Raw genomic sequence first — 16,030 nt, forward strand, 5'->3', positions numbered from 1 at the left:
GCAAGAGCCTAAGTGAAGAACTTCGTGACTATTATGAAGGAAGGCATAGGTCACATATTAGACCTCACTCCCATAGGAGAGAAAATGAAACCTCAAGAGGTTAACATTAAACTCCCATACTTCCATGGGAAGGACAATGTAGAGGCTAATTTAGATTGGGAAATAAGGGTAGAGCAACAACTTAAAAGGAAGTCTACTTCAAAATCTTATGGCTCTCACTCTTATCCAAAGAAAGACCAAGGTCAAGGAATCTTAGGGGTCAGACCTTCTAAGCACAAAGATGATAAGGGGAAGACAATAGAAAAGCAACCCCTTAAGACTAGTATGAAAGAGAAGACTAGCTCCATGAAGTGCTTTAAATGTCTTGGAAGAGGACACATTACTTCTCAATGGCCCACCAAGAAAACCATGATTATGAGGGGCCAAGACATTTATAGTAGCCAAGATGAGGCTACTACTTCACCTTCCTCTAGTAAAAGTGAAGAAGCCAAAGGGGAAGAATCTAGTGAAGAGATCTACCCCCAAGAAGAAGGACAACCTTTAATGGTTAAGGAGGAGTGTAAGGAGGTAAGTGTCTCCTCCAAGAGGTTAGCTAAGAAGGAAAGTCATTTTGAAATAAAGACAAATATTAAAGAAATTTCCCTTCTTAGACAACCTCCACATTTTCTCCTTTGTAAAATGACACTTGTTAGCATTGCCACATCTCTTAGGCTTGAGTTTATTCCTCAAGTAAAGGAGTTGTTGGATGAGGGTTTGGTTCGCAAGAGATTAAATCCTTGTGCTTTGTTGGTGCCCAAAATAGGTATTATTAGGCACCAAATCCCTAAAATAGGTGGTGTGATGAATGTTTTGGGTGGTGCAACACTCTTTTGTAAAATCACTCGTGCACCCAACATCTTCATGATTTGTGTACATAGGGACTCATTAGGTAGGTTTGTTCTTATTTTTAGTTTCAATACAAACTTAGGCACTCATATGGGACACCTTAGGTTTGTCATACTTTTTGGTAGGAATAATCAACATGAAAATACAGAAAAGGTATGTTCTATTGCTTTACGTTTCTTAATTTTTTAAATTGTGATCAAGGGGTTCCCATGAACCCTAAGAGAATAAAGGTCATTCCTGAGTGGCCCGTTCCACCAAGTGTAAGAAAAATTTGGGGCTTCCAAGACTTAACAAAATTTTACAAAAGGTTTGCCCCATATTTTTCTATACTTGTAGCACCACTCATTGAGTTGGTGAGGAACCATGTTCCTTCATGGGAAGATGCCCAGCAAATGAGTTTTCAGACCTTACCTTCAACATACTAAACACCACTAATACATATGTTTTTGTTCTTTTTATACGTGTTGAGGAAAAAAGCCCAGAGTTTCAAGAACCTCGGGATTTGAGGTCAAATCCTTTTCAAGGGGGAGGGAATGATGCAATCCTACCCCGCAAAGGCATTGGATAGAAAACTCCAAGTAAATTGGGCCAGAGATGCAAGAGAAGGCCCTAGGGTTCTTATGAGCCTTAGGGTAGATTTCAGGCCAATGGGCTAAGTACGAGCCCACTTATCTTTGTAAATATTTGATTAAGGTTTCATTATTTTTGGGCCTTGTATTTAGGGCTTCATAATGTAGGTAGGGTACCCTAGAAATATAGGATTTTTCAGCCCTTGTATTTTAGGGCACCTAGACTAGTTTTTGTATTAGGGGTAGTTTTGTAATTTTACATGCACTAACTGGATATTTGATGTGTGTGGTTGGAAATAAATTTAATTGAATTGGTAGATGCCTAATCCAATTAAATTTTAGAGGGGTAGGTGAGCATTTGCTTACTACACCCCATTGCCACATCATATAGTCACACTTTGTGCATGTCCTTCATGCTTTTCATGCCTCATGACACCTAAGCACACTTAGTGGAGAATCTTGGAATTGATCTTGGATTAGTGGGCTGAACCATAACTAAAAATTCACTAATCATAATTAGTGAAATTTTGGCTCCAAAGTTTGGCTCCACAAATTCAATTTCAAATTCAAGTGAAATTTGAATTTCCCTCCAATTTTGTGTGACACTTAGGCTATAATTAGAGGTCATGTGTGTGCATTTTTTTCAACTTTGATCATTTGAATATTAAAATTCAGATTTCAAAGCTCATTTAGAGCACAAAATTTCGTGCTCTTCTCTCCCTGTCCCTTCATTCATCTCCTTCTTCCTCCAAGCTCTTATCCATGGCCTCCTATGGTGGTGAGCTTCTTCTAGACTCATCTTCTCCTTGAAGTGGCGTCTCCTCTCTCTCTTCCTTTCTCCATTCCGCTGCCATTCATCTTCCAAGAAGCAAAGGAATCCATTGATGAAGAAGATCCTAGGCCTACAAGCTCCAATGGAGCTTGCATCACCCATTTTGTTTCATGTATTTTTATTCTCGTTTTCATTTACTTTCCGTACCCCCTTTTGACGTGCTTCAATCACTTATTTAAGTCATTTCTCGCCTAATCAAAAAATAAAATAAATTTCCACCGATCATTTGATTTGTAATATCCGTTAATTTTTGTTAAAATGAATTCCGACCGTTCGGTCGTGCCGTAACCACGTTGGAAATAAAAAAAGAGGTAAAATAATAATATAATAATCAAAAAATACCTTTTAGTAAAATGAAGCGAAAAAAATCAATCGGACGTTTTCTCTTTGGGATTTTTCATTCTTAATCGAATTGACTAATAACTAAAGTGAAACTAAGGCTAAAACCAACTCGCCTAGTCAAGCTCGTCCAGAAAAAAGTCACTAAAAAGGGTTTGAAAGTTTATCATTTCAGTTTTTCCTTATCAAGTAAACCGATCATTTTTAAGGTCCAACGCCTTAAAATGATCACCTTTCAAGTAAAAACAATCGCTTGACTCACGCTTAAGAAAGAACTACATAGGTCTGATTTCCTCTTCGATAGAGGGTACGTAGGAGCAAAAGCCCCGCTTTTGTCGACCTCAAAAATAAAAAAGAAATAAAAGGTAAGATAAGACAATTTCACAATTCTAAAAATAGGCTGTTGTCCTTTGAGACAAATGTGAGAGGTGCTAATACCTTCCTCAAACGTAAATACAACTCCCAAACTTAGAATTTTCATTTTGACCGGTTTCCTTCGGTTTTTTCCAACGTTTTCCACAAATAAACGTTGGTGGCGACTCCGCGCATCTTTCCTCCTTTGGAAAGCGCACCCGTGAGCCTCGCCTCACTCGCCCGCAAAAGGGCATGTTGCGACAAAGGTCTTCTTGGTTAAACACTGGACTCAAAAGACTAACCGCTTTTGGGTTCATTGCAAGAAGCGGATTTGCTTCTTGGTTGATCACTGGACTCAAAAGACTAACCGCTTTTGGGTTCATTGCAAGAAGTGGGCATAACTTCTTGGTTGTAATCACTGAACACAAAGGAGGGGATTCCTTTGTGGTTCATTGCTTGTAAAGGATTTTACAAGGATAGTGGAAATCTCAAGCGGGTTGCTTGGGGACTGGATGTAGGCATGGGTTGTGGCCGAACCAGGAAGATAGATCAACCATATTAAATTTTATTCGTTACCTGCATCAAAGGAAGATAGATCAACCACATTAAAGGTAGCACTTATGTTGCCATATTCTCCTGGCAAGTCCGGCTTGTAAGCATTGTCATTTATCTTTTCTAGAATTTGAAAAGGTCCATCTCTTCTTGGTTGCAACTTGGATTTTCTTTGAGCAAGGAACCTTTCCTTCCTCCTATGGACCCAAACCCAATCTCCTAGTTCAAAATTAACTTTGACACAACCCTTATTTACTTGCTTTGCATATTGTTCATTCTTCTTCTCAATGTTGGCTCGAACTTATGCATACAACTCTTTGATAGAAATCTATCTGCCTTTTTCTTACCATCAAAATTATCATACTCATTAGAAGGAAAAGGTAACATGCCCAAAGGAGTCAAAGGATTAAAGCCAAACACAACTTCGAAAGGAGAATAAGAAGTAGTAGAATGAACATAACTATTATAAGCAAAATCAACAGGTTTTCAAATTCTTTTGAATGATAGCGCGCAACAAGGTGGTAAGTGTCCTATTTACCACTTCAGATTGTCCATCCATTTGAGGATGTGCACTAGTGGAAAACAAGAGTTTTGTTCCAATCTTATTCCACAAAGTTCTCCAAAAATAACTTAGGAAATTTACATCTCTATCACTTACTATTAATTCGGGCAATCCATGCAAGCACACTACTTCTTTAAAGAAAAGATCGGCAATATGTGTTGCATCATTGGTTTTGGAACATGCAATGAAATGCGCCATTTTACTAAACCTATCAACAACAACAATTATATTGTCTTTACTACCTTGAGACCGAGGTAGTCATAACACAAACTCCATTGAAACATTAATCCAAGGGTGATTAGGCACATGCAAAGGTGTATAGAAACCATGGGGCATGACTTTAGATTTTGTTTGTTTACATGGTATGCACTTGTCACAAACATAGTGCGGATCATGCTTCATGCTAGGCCAATAAAATTTCTCATGCAGAATTTCTAAAGTCTTTTTCATACCAAAATGTCCCATCCTTCCACTACCATGACATTCTCTAACTAACATTTCACGCAAGGAATGCACACGCACACACAATTTATTTTTCTGAAACAAGAAACCATCATGTCTATAATAATTCCCAAAAGCATGTTTAGAACAAGAATCCTATACTTTGCCAAAGTTAGAATCAGTAGCATACAAGTCCTTCACAAACTCAAAACCAAGCATGATGAACCTCATAATGACTCTGCTAGCTTTCATTTCATGACATCTTTCATCTTTGTCTACTTCCTCCAAAAGCTTGTTATTGGAGTCGACCCCAACTTAACAGTCTTCTTTAAAGCTTTAACAGGTTATCTATGAGCATGATGAAGTTAAGTTGAAGCCTTGCATGTGAGAGAAACTCGAGCCAAGTTCTCTGTGTGAGAAATCTACCATTGATGCTTTAACCTTCTTAATAGAGAGAGACCCACTTCTATATAAAGCTTGTAATCTGTAATAGATCTAAGATGCAAGTGAAAGATTGTAATTTCCTGAGTGGAAACCTTCTTGCAAAGTGAAGATCTGTGTGTGTCCAATAAAAAACACATAAACTCTTGCTATTGAAAGTCCAACAGTGGTTTGAAATGGTTGTTGCCAGTGGTGTTACTAGACTAGCAGTGGCTAGGTGTAAAGTTTAGCGGGAGTGCTGCCAAGTTGTTGAAATGCAGTGGTTTACTGGTCCAACAGTGACTAGTTGTGTTAATGAAATCTCATCTTGAAGGGTGAAGACTGAATGTAGCCCAAGGTTGGGGGTTAAATAGTATAAAAATCTCTGTGCGTTATTCTCCCTCACTCTCTTTTGGCACTAATTTTGTGGGTTGATCGGTTCACTACTTATGTTAATCATTAAAACAAAAAGTGAAGTGACACAAATACCACAAGAAGGGGGTTGAATTAGGGTTTTAAAAAAAATTATGTTTCCTTTGAAAACAAAAGATTTATGACATTAGTTCAGAATAAAAATTAGTATAGAGCTCAGAATATAAATGAAGTTGCTTAGAAAAAAAAGCAAAAAATTTTGAAAACAATATTCTTTTATAGTTCAAGGATTTTGTTTCAAAGATAGTTATTTACTCGAAAACTTTTTGATAAATGATAAGTTTAGTTTAGGTGTTGGTTAGAAAAGGTTATCAGTTTTTGTGTTTGAAGAAAAACATATCAGATCTGTGCAAGGCAAACTAAAAAGAAAAGGAAGAAGAGTGCATAATTTTTTTTATATTGGTTCACCCTAACCTTGTGTTACGTCCACTCCTAACCCTTCAAAATGATATTTCACTAACACAACCAGTCACAACAATACCAACAACCACTAGATTTTATCACCTTGCTAGTCTCCAACTTGACCTTAATCCTAGCCTCGACTAGACCAGCAAGACCACTGGATTTTAGCTTTTCCAGCCACGACTAGACTTACTATAGAAAGAAGGATATGTGTTTTATGGCATAAATTATAAATCTTCTCCTCGAAAAAGGGATTCCACTCTGGAATTAAATCTATTACTTTGAATATTGCAAATTTTTAAGCACAATACAAAAGCTAGTTACTCGAGAGAGAGAGCTGAACCAGAAAATGCATATTTCTCACTCAAAGATCTTTCTCTAGATGTTATTCTTTTGGAATACTTTAACTATTCATCATGCCATTTGAAAATGCCTCCTAAAGTTCCCAAGAAGATCATTGAGGTTGGCTCCACTCAACTAACAAGCATTTGGAACATGTAGGTACACTTTACAACTATCATGAAGTGTCAACATGCAGAGCCATTATGAGGGACCCTTTTTATGGGCATTCTGATGATCCATCAGAATAGTCATTATGATGTATGCTGAGAGTGAATTCATACTTGATGATGTTCATATTGATATCAAATTCTAAAGTAGCACAGGTTCATCACTCTTAACACTTCTTGACAGCTTAAAGCATTTTGAAGTCGATTACTTCAGAAAGACTAAGTAGAAGTTCAGTTGTTGGTGTTTTACTATTCTGTACAAGACTCCCAAGTTAGACTAAGTTGCATTTTTCAGTCATCATTGTTATGTTTCTCATCAATGCTCCTCATGGACAACTTCAACTTTCAGCAGACTTGCATCTTCCTTATGCAGTTGGCTCTCACTTTCTGATGGGTCCTTATTGTATGTGGCAACATATGAAAAGTGAAGTGGTTTATCGACTTCAATCTTATGAAGTGACCTTTGTATGTGTCACATCATATGGAAGAAATGATGTTATCCCTGTGATGCTCTATGAGTCATTCTGAATCATTATAATGTTAAGATATTCATAATCAAGGTTTTCAACATTCTAATGTTGACTCTGCTAGAGCTTCATGCTGACTTTGGATGCTTTCATCTAGTCTTTGACAAGTCATCTATGTAAGGCCTTTCTTGTTTAGTATCTTGCTAGGACCCAAGTACTTAGAGGGAAGTAAACTTCATTATTCTAACGGGCTTCAAGAAATCTTCATAGTTCTTAACTTTGACAGTTGTTTTGAGCCTTTTTGAGCATCATTCTGAGTACTTTAGAATGAATGAACATGTCTACATCCTACATTAATAAACAATAAAGTAGTTAAGAAGAATGTTAGTCATCACTGAAACCTATCATCTTTTCAATTTGCATTCATAATGGTTTGTCATAATTAAAACCAAGGAGATGGATTCAACAAAAACAACCCTTACAAACACTTTTAAAATTAAACCTTTCCACTTAGTCTTTATAAACAAACAACTCTTTTTGACAAAGAGATATGAAGTATAATTTTTTTTTCCAAAATTGCTTGCATTTTCGTTCTAAGCTTAGAACAATTCTTCATTCTTAACTGTCTCTTTCTAAACTTATACCAAAAACTTCTTTTCTTTCAAAAAGGATTTAAAAGTTTGGGAAAAGACAATTCAACCCCGTCTTCTTGTGCTATTTTTGTCACTTCAATTGGCGTCAGAGCTTAAATTTTTGGGTTAAGCAATCTTCATAGTGCAAGAGGAAGATCCTAGAAGAAGTGATGGCTGGACAAGCTCTAACCGTGTTTATACCTGAAGATGCTTCAACCAACAAGCCTTCTTGCTTTGATGGACAAGACTTCTACTACAGGAAAGGCATAATGAATTTGTTCCTAGAATCTAAAGATGTTGATCTATCAGACATTATAGAGATTGGTCCCTAGAAACCAACAAAAAGAAATGAGCCTAAAGATGAGATAGACAAACCTAAATTTGAATGGACCTCAGATGAGAAAGTAAGTGTTCTTTTGAACTCTAGAGCAAAGTTCTTTCTGTCATATGTTATGAGCAGACCTGAGTAAACAAGAACTAAAGAATGTGAAACTGCTCAAGAAGTTTTGAACACACTTAAAACAACACATGACAGTACAGATCAGGTAAAAGACTCAAAAGTCAAAATTTTAACTCACAAATGTTTAAGATACAGAAACATGAGTCTATAAAAGAGATGTTCACTAGATTCACTACTTTGGTGAATGAGTTGAATGTTCTGGGAGAAAGGTATGCAACACATCAAAGAATCGAAAAAATTCTGAGAAGTCTACCCAAAATTTTGAGACAAAAAGACACTTCCATAACAGAAGCCAAAGACTTGAAAAATCTGGCTATGAATGAACTTACTGGGTCACTAAAGGTTCATGAAGAAGAGTTGATGGATGAGCTACAACTACCTAAGGGAAAAGCAATAACACTAAAAGCTTCTTAGAAAGTCAAAGCAAAGCATTATTTCAAAGCACTAAACTCATTAACAAATTTTGATGCTCAAAATAGTGATGATGAGCTTTCTGAAGACAAAAATTGAGAAATGAAAATAAACTCAATAGCACTAAACTCAATAGCTAAATCTCTAATGAAAATAATTCTGATGAGCATTATTATTCCAAAGCACTACACTCAATAGCAAAATTTCTAAGTAGTTAAAACTGATAAGAGAGGCTACTACAAAAAGAGTTTTCTCTTTTGATCAAACTCAACTTGAAAATGAAAATAAGGTTTTTCAAGAAAATGTTGAGAAATTATCAAAAGACTTAGGTCACCTTAACATGAAAACATTATCCAAACTATCCAAGCATAATCCGATTAGAAGCTTACCAAAATCAAATATGACAAAGACAAAGTATGTGAGGCATGTGCCAAAGGTAAACAAATTGAATCCAGTCTCTAGCCCAAAATTGTAGTAACCTTTTAGAGAATCCTAGAATTACTGCAAATTGATTTGTTTGGTCCAACCAAATGAGTCTAGGTTGGAAGAGATATGGATTTGTGATACTTGATGACTTCTCTAAATTCACATGGGTTTTATTTCTTTCTCACAAGGATGAGTCTTCTGAAGCATTCAAAAAGTTTTGTAAGAAAATTCAGAATGAAAAAGATTTGAAAATTATCTCTATAAGGAGTGATCATGGGGGAGAATTTAAAAAATCTTTCTTAAAAACCTTCTTTGCTGAAAATGGTATCTCTCATAATTATTCTTGTCCAAGAACACCTCAATGAAATGGTGTTGTGGAAAGGAAAAATACATCCTTACAAGACATGGCTAGAACATTTATTAGTGAGTTTGACATATACAATTATTTTTGGATAGAAGCTGTTACACAACATGCTACATTCTAAATAGAGTTTTATCAAGAAGGTTTTGAATAAGACTCCATATGAATTATGAAAAGGAGGAAAACCAAGTGTATCATACTTCCACATTTTTGGTTGTACATGTTATGTTTTAAACAACAAAGACAACCTTGGGAAGTTTGATGAAAAATCAGTCAAAACTATCTTTCTTGGTTATTCTTTATCATGTAAAGCCTACAAAATATAGAATCTGAGAACTGAAGTTGCAGAAGAAAGTATGCATGTTGTTTTTGATGAACATGATCACACATTTGAGAAGAGAAGAATTGTAGATTTAGAAGAAGAGTTGGAAAGAACAAAGACTAGTTAACATGCTCAAAACCATGTGCCAGTCTCAAAAAGCTCGAAGAAAATTGAAGATAAACCTTCTGAGACACCTCAAAAAGGCTTAAAATTGAAAAACTCAGAATAAATAACAGAAGCTAATACACCAAAAAGCTGGAGATTTGTCTCTACTATCCTCATCATTAGGAAGACAACATCTAGATCCAAGACAAGAGCCTCTTTGAACGAAGATAGGGAATGATACATCTTATCTCAACAATTGAGCCAGAGAACATTGATGAAACATTGAGTGAAGATTCTTGGGTGGCTGCTATGGAGGAAGAACTAAGTTAATTCAAAAAGAACAAGGCTTTCAATTTTGTTCCCCCTCCCAAAAATCAGGTAGTAATTGAAACTAAGTGGATCTTCAAGAACAAGCTCAATGAAGAAGGAGAAGTATTTAGAAACAAGGCAAGACTGGTGGCTCAAGGATACAATCAATAATAAAGGATTGACCATGAAGAAACCTTTGCTTCGGTAGCAAGACTAGAGACTATCAAAATACTTTTGGCCTATCTTGTTGAATCCACATCCCTGGTTTTAATAATGAAAAACCATTATCAATGCAAATTGAAAGAATCATGGGTATAAGTGATAGCTAACAATTCTTCTGAAGTTTTTCAGTGTTTATTATTCTGAGAAACATAGATGCTCTTTCATTCTAAGGTACTTAGAATAAAGCTTATAAAGGTTTAGAGATTTGTTGTCAGAGTTGAGAACTCAAAAGAATTCTTGAAGCCCATCAAAATGATGAAGCTTGCTTTCATTTGAGGACTTGGTTCTTCGCAAGATACTAAACAACGAGGCCTTAAATAAAAGATTCATCAAAGGCTACATGAAGAGCATTATGGTTTAGAATGAAGCTATGTAGAGTCTACATCAAAATAATGAAGACCTTGACTCTAATTTTCTAAACACCATAAAGACTTAGAAAGATAAGAATGCATCACTTGAACAATATCAATAGAATGAAATTTGACTATTCTTCACCCTCCGTTTGTTGCCACAATCACTAAAGGCACATTACAAAAGGAAGAAGCAACTGCATAATAAGATGCAAAATTGTTGAATGATGAAGTTGTCCATGAAAAGAACTAATGTGAAGCATCAGATTGAAGGACTAAATAAATTTGCCCAATGTAACATTGAACAAAACCCTAACACACTAAAAACATAAACTTTTATTAAGTCTTTATGAAGTAATCGACTTCAGAATGCTTCGAAGATGTGAAGAAATGTTAAGAGTGATGAAGTTGCACTATATCACAATGAGATATTAATATAAAATTCATCAAGGGAATTCATCAAAGTATGGATTCATTCTCAACAAATATCAGAATGGCTATTATGATGGTTCTTTAAAATGCCCATTAGAAAGGTTCCTCAGAATGAGAACCTTAGAATGGAACCTCAGAATGGTTTTGTTTATTGTCACATCATGAAAGCTGGAAAGTGAACCTCCTTGCTCCAGAAGTGTGTCAATTTTATGGAGCCCACTACAACGGTCTTAGGAGCTTTAAGAGTCATTTTGGAAGGCTACGATGAACAAGTTGAAGCATTCCAAATCTACAACACAATGTACTAGATCTCTGAGTGAGAAATCTGTATTTTAGCTTCAACCCTCTCTGTGAGAGTGACCTATGTCTATATTATACTTTCAAAGCTTGTAATAATCTTAGATAAAAGTGTGAGATTAAGTTATTGAGTGGAATCCCTCTTTTAAGGAGAAGATTTGTAATTTGTGCAATAAATCATAAACCCGTTTTCTATAAAGTCTAGTAGTGGCGGTTAGAAGAGAAATCCAGTGGTGTAGCTAGTGTAGTTGAGGCTAGGATTGAAGTCTGGTGGGGAATTGGAAGGTTTTTGAAATCTAGTGGTTATCCGTTCTAGTTGTGTACAAGTTGTGTTGGTGAAATCTCATCTTTAAGGGTAAGGATTGGATGTAACCCAAGGTTGGGGTGAACTAGTATAAAAACCTCTGTGCACTTTTCCCTTTTCTCTTTCTTTACATTGCTTTGCACAGATTTGGAAACTATTTTTGATCAAATCATTAAATCTGTTATCTTTCCATTTTAACAACAGAACTAAACTTTGCTTTACCAAGATTTTTTTCATTAGACAACTATTCTTGAAATAAAAGCTTTAAAATGCAAAAGAATTTTGTTTCCAACAGTGTTGCATTTTCATTTTAAGCTCATAACAACTTTTTGAACTCACTCATTTTGAACTATTATTAGAAATCTTTTGTTTTCAAAGAAGCTTTAAAAGTTTTCAAAACCCCAATTCAACCCCCCTTTCTGTGGTATTTTGTCACTTCAATTTGCATCAGAGCCTAACTCTCAGGGATAAGAAAATTTGGCAGTGTGAGAGGAAGATCCTAGAAAAATTGGTGGGTGAACAAGTTCTAACAATGTTTATACCTGGAGGCACCTCAACCAATATGCCTCTTGGTTTTGATGGAAAAGACTTATACTACTAAAGAGGTAGAAAGAAGTTATTCCTGGAATCTCAGGATGTGGATCTATAGGATATCATACATCTTGTTCTCTTCATACCAAAGAAGAAAATTAAAGCTAGAGTTGAAATAAACAAACCAAAAAAAAAGAAAATACCTTAGATAAGAGAGCCAGAGTTCTTCTGAACTCTAAAGCCAAGTTCTTTCTGACATGTGCTCTGAGTATATCAGAATATGACAAAATATAATAGTGTGAAACAACTAGGAAATTCGGAAAACCCTCATAATAATATATAAGAGCATAAATTAGGTAAAAGCCTTAAAGGCCAATATTTTAACTCATAGGTTTAAGATGTTTAAAATGCAGGAACATGAATCAATAGAAGAAATGTTCACAAGGTTCACTACTATAGTGAATGAACTTAATGCTTTGGGGGAAAACTATACAACACATCAAAGGATCAAGAAGATTTTGAGGAGTTAGCCCAAAATCTAAAGACCAAAAGTCGTTGACATAACAAAAGCAAGGAATTTGAAATTTTTGGCTACGGATGAACTTATTGGCTCTCTGAAAGTTCATAAACAAGGGTTTATGGATGAGATGAAACTACTTAAAGGGAAGATTATAACTCTCAAGGCTTCTCAGAAAACCAATATAATGCATCAGTCCAAAGCACTAAGCTCAATAGAAGCTTCTGATATTGAGAATAGTGATGTTGAGTTTTCTAAGGAAGATGAAGAAGAACTGGCATTCCTAACCAAAAGAGTGAAAAGATTGCTCAGAAAAAGAAAAGGGCCAAGAGTGTAATGCCTTGAAATTTCGCTAACTATAGATTGATGTTTAATTGTATTTATCGTGTTATTTGATTATATGATTGACTTGAATGATTTCATGGTGTGAATTAGTCATGTGTAGTTTTGTTGATGTGGATGCTGAGTTATGTGGAGTTTAATTGACCTAAGTTGAAATTATCAGATTTCAAATTTTACGTTAACCTATTTTGGTAAAACCACGATCCTCAATTTGTTAACCATTGCTTTATCTTAAAATTTTGATTGTATGATCCAAACAATTGTCCCAACGATTTGACCACTAAGATTTTCAACATAATAACTCTTTACCTCTAACTTAGTGCGAGAAGCGCGTGATGTGCTATCATTTTCTTCTATTTTCTAAACCCTTTTTGCACCATTTTAATTACTGATTGGTCTTAATTGTCAATTTATCAGGCAGTTTTATTATTTGGGCTCATTTAGCTAATTTGATGTTTTTAATCTAATATCAGGAATTAATGAAACATTGGGCTTAATCCGGATTTTGGTTATGGACTTGAAGAGGGCAAATAAAGCAGCGCTTACCTTAGTTAATTTCTAATTAGGAAATTTCGCAATTTTATTTTATGTTGTTCAGTGTTTATTTCGTTTTGGGCCAGAGTATTGTAATAGGGCCCAGTGACTTTGAGTGACTCTTTTTAAATAGCAGCCTTGGGATTCGTGCAAGGCTGTTCTGTTATGCCATTCATTATTCAGAGCTTTGTTTAGGGTTTTAAGTTCTTTCGGTTCTAATGCTACTGTTTTCGTTCTTAATGCAATTTCCCATTTCCTGCTTCTAATTACAATTTCGTTCTTGTTTCTTCTTCTACTTTCATTTACATTTCTGTTTTCATTTTCGTTTCTGTCTCATTTACGTTTCTGTTATTCATGTTTCATTTACGTTTTCTGTTTGAATCTATGGAAGGCAAATTATTCTGGTGTTGTCTCCTTCTGAGGAAGAAGCCCGACTCTCTTTGAGGTTTCGTTTATAATGTGGTTCCCTGGCAGTTTTCCCTTCACCAGTTAACCCAAATTTGTGAACATTAATCAGTGCATGCTTCGTGTTCGATTAATTGCCTCTGAGCCTAACTTGCGTTCATGCTTAATGGACGAAGGGCTAACTGGTGTATGTGGTGCCTAATCACGTATTGACAACCCTAGGTTGATTTTCGCTTAGTAAATTGAAATATGGTTGGATTAAGTGGTTACTGTTAGGGACGAATTCTCCATAACCCAGGATAAGAGAATGGCTTCTGAATCAGAGGAAACAACCCATTTTTAATATTATTAGTTTCGTATTCCAGTTTACTTGTTCTGCTCCTTAAATCACAAAACAAACAAACCCCCCCAATCGTTACTGTTACTGCAAGTATATTATGAGCATTTGGTTTATCATTGCTCGTTGGGAAACGACCTAGGATCACTTCCTAGTTACTGCATTTTCATGTTTATTTGATTCGGGTACGGCCTCGATCAAATTTGGCGCCGTTGCCGGGGAGCAGTGTCCAAAGGTTCATAATAGCTAGCTAGTCTTTTAATTCCTTCGTGTTTTATGTTTAATTGTTAGTATTGTGTTAGTATGTGTGTTAGTGTTGTTTAGTGTCCTAGTATTTTGTTTAGTGTGTGTTCGGTTTCAGTTTTCCTATTAAGCGCTTCCCCTGTTTCAGTTTTGGGTGTTTTGCTATGAATAGTGTTTTGCGATGGACTTAGCGACCACTTTTGCTTGCGGCAAAACAAAGTAGTAGTAGAAATCAAGTAGAGACGGATTTTGGCGAACACCCATGCTGAATTATTTGAGATTTTTTGTTTTAGTAGCTAGAGTTGTTATTTTTGGCTGCATTTTTTTGTGGTAACTTATTTTAATCTATATTTTGTGGGAAAAATAGCTAGAGCCTTTAGTTTGGTCAGATTTGGAAGTTCCAAAAAAGTAGCAAATTTTGTTTTTGTCAAAACTTCAAACGGCCATAACTTTTGCTCCGGTTATCAGAATCGCAATTATTATATATGTATTTGGGGTAGAAAAAAAATTTCCTACGCCATGGGAGCCGGCCATAGGCCGGCTGAGGTCTCCATCATCCAAAAATAGTGATTCTGTCAAAAGTTTTTTATTTTTCAAGTTTTATTCACTTATTTTTCTTAACCTACCATTTTTAGCTTCCATAGTTAGACTTTGAATTTTTGCCTGAAATTTTTTGTGCTATCTTCTCATCATTTTATAAGGTTGCTCATAAAATTTTAAGTCATTTGGATATCATTTGAGGGTAGTTGTAGTTCAAACCTGCACCTTTATTTACATGACAAAGCAACTAGTTGTGCATGCTGAATGTAGTGTATGACTAAAGGCAATCCATCTAACTTACAACCCTTTGATCCTGAGATAGATAAGACATTTCATAGATTAGTTAGGCATCATTTTATACCTTTTGATCATCCTGAGCATTCCATTACTGGTGAATCTGTGCATAGTGTTATTGGTGATTTTGAACATCCTGATTTTGAGCATTACAATTTTGAGCATTCTGATTCTGAGCATTCTGATTTTGAACATTCTGAAAACATGGCACAACCTCCACCCCGTGAGAGGACTCTAAGGGAAATGGATGCACCTGATTTCACCAACGAAAGCTTGTGCATCCAATACCCTGATGAGGATGTCCCATATGTTCTTAAAACTGGACTGATTCATTTGCTTCCAAAGTTTCATGGCCTTGCAGGTGAAGACCCGAACAAACATTTGAAGGAATTTCATATTGTCTGCTCCACCATGAAACCCCCAGATGTCCAAGAGGATCATATATTTCTGAAGGATTTCCCTCATTCTTAAGAGGGAGTGGCAAAGGACTGGCTGTATTAGCTTGCTCCAAGGTCCATCACGAGCTGGGATGACCTGAAGAGAGTATTCTTAGAAAAAAATTTACCTGCTTCCAGGATCACAACCATCAGGAAGGATATCTCAGGTATTAGACAACTCAGTGGAGAGAGCCTGTATGAATACTGGGAGAGATTTAAAAAACTATGTGCCAGTTGCCCTCACCATCAGATTTCAGAGCAGCTGCTTCTCCAATATTTTTATGAAGGACTCAGTAATATGGAGAGAAGTATGATAGATGCTGCCAGTGGTGGAGCCCTTGGAGACATGACTCCTGTTGAAGCCAGAAATTTAATTGAGAAGATGGCTTCCAACTCCCAGCAGTTTAGCGCCAAAAATGATGCCATAGTCATTAGAGGAGTGCATGAGGTAGCTA

General features: G+C 35.9%; 1 non-coding gene across 1 annotated transcript; it reads right to left on the reverse strand.

Annotated features, from left to right (window-relative positions):
* Window positions 1-15,720: 15,720 nt before the first annotated feature.
* Window positions 15,721-15,827, reverse strand: LOC113002222 (small nucleolar RNA R71). Its single transcript, XR_003267766.1, has one exon. It is a non-coding gene; the product is annotated as a small nucleolar RNA R71 (small nucleolar RNA).
* Between the last annotated feature and the right edge of the window lie 203 nt (window positions 15,828-16,030).

The sequence above is a fragment of the Glycine max genome, chromosome 7 (genome assembly GCF_000004515.6).
Source record: "Glycine max cultivar Williams 82 chromosome 7, Glycine_max_v4.0, whole genome shotgun sequence".
Lineage (NCBI taxonomy): Eukaryota > Viridiplantae > Streptophyta > Magnoliopsida > Fabales > Fabaceae > Glycine > Glycine max.